The sequence below is a fragment of the Suncus etruscus genome, chromosome 7, assembly GCF_024139225.1.
Source record: "Suncus etruscus isolate mSunEtr1 chromosome 7, mSunEtr1.pri.cur, whole genome shotgun sequence".
Classification (NCBI taxonomy): Eukaryota; Metazoa; Chordata; class Mammalia; order Eulipotyphla; family Soricidae; genus Suncus; species Suncus etruscus.
Genome location: NC_064854.1, coordinates 5,907,954 through 5,909,455, shown reverse-complemented (window position 1 = coordinate 5,909,455; position 1,502 = coordinate 5,907,954). Strand labels below are relative to the sequence as shown.

The 1,502-nt window shown below is 29.0% G+C and overlaps 1 non-coding gene across 1 annotated transcript; it reads left to right on the top strand.

Annotated features, from left to right (window-relative positions):
* Nucleotides 1–862: 862 nt before the first annotated feature.
* LOC126014653 (small nucleolar RNA SNORA22) lies at nucleotides 863–992 on the top strand. The gene has a single exon (XR_007497660.1). It is a non-coding gene; the product is annotated as a small nucleolar RNA SNORA22 (small nucleolar RNA).
* The last annotated feature ends 510 nt before the right edge of the window (nucleotides 993–1,502 follow it).

Here is a 1,502-nt window from a genome sequence, read left to right as displayed (position 1 = left end):
AATTCTAAGGGCACAGTGAGCAGGATAATTACAAAGTATCATCTGCTAAGCCATAAAACCTTGCGATATCTACACTTTGCTGTTAAAACTTCTGAGCCTAATGTACCCTTTACTTTGCTCAAACCAATCCTCAGCCTCCTTCAGCCTCTTTCCTGCCAGCCTTGGAGAACAGCCAGCTCAAGCCCTGACACTCCCACTTTAAGCCTTCCAATTCACCTTGAAATACCCAATCTTTGTTATTCAAAAAAAAAAAAAAAATCTGAAAAGTAGCATCTCTTGCATATTCTCAAATCAATTAATAAAACCATGATTCTCATGGTGCTTTTGCAACCCAGACTCCCCTCTTCGGTTGCCACTCCCTTTAATTCCAATAAATTAGTAATTAATCTTAAAAGATTGCTTTTTTTTTCTCTATATCATTACACCCTGCTAACTGTAAATAATTTGCCTCTAGCCTTCCTGCTGTTAACTGTGCTGGCCCCTCCCCGAGTTATCAGTGAAAAACTCTGCTTCACCTTGTCAGCCCTACACTTCGTCAAATATGTGTTATTAGGTTTAGTGCATTAAGTGGTGTAAAGTAATTATTAAAACATTAAAAAGCAACAAGAAGATAAGGGCAATAAACTTTTTTTTTCCATGCCTCTCAGAAAATTTTAAAGCAAGGTCATAATTCTGTCACTTTACAGATAACAAAATGTTGGTAAAAGAAAAACTTCTTTGTGTTTTAAAATCCAAACGAACACAAAAGTGTTAAATTTAAATCTTATATTTCTATTAAAAGTTTTATTTTAATTTTTAAAGTATTTACAAAATTATGTGAAAAATAATGTGGTTAGCCTTTTTAAACAATATAGTTAATTTAATGCACAGTAAACACCTAGGTGTGCTTTATAGTACCCTTAGTTTTAACTTTGTGCTACAGCAATGGTTGTTCTTTATTTCTGCATTGAAAAAACTATTATTTTAAGTGCATTCAAAATATCAGCACATTATACAAATCTGTATATTTGTGTCGCAGTAAAAAAAAATAATATAAATGAAAAATATATTATATATAATTTTATAAGTAATATATAAAAGTAACTAAACTTTATAAGCAAATTAACTAGTATTAAATATAATTTTAGTCTTAAGTTCTAAGTGTGTAAATGTATCAGATGTCTTTAACTATATTTTATAATAATCTAAGCATTTAGTTAATTTAGTATATAATATTTTTTACAAATTATTCACATAAAGTCTTCATAGTAAAAACAGTTGTTTGTATTTTTAAAATCAGTTTTTTATACCTTTAATAATCATAGTTCATGCTATTGTGTTTAATCATAAAAATTTTAACACTTTATTGCAGCTGTCTTACTGTTCTACTGCAAAACCAATTTAAAGAAAACCTATTCATTTACAGCAAATCATTTCATACTTCCAAGTAAAGACTCCTTCTACAGTGCTCATTAACCATTTTACTTAATGTTTTAAACTTCAAATTAAAATTGTTTTAAAAA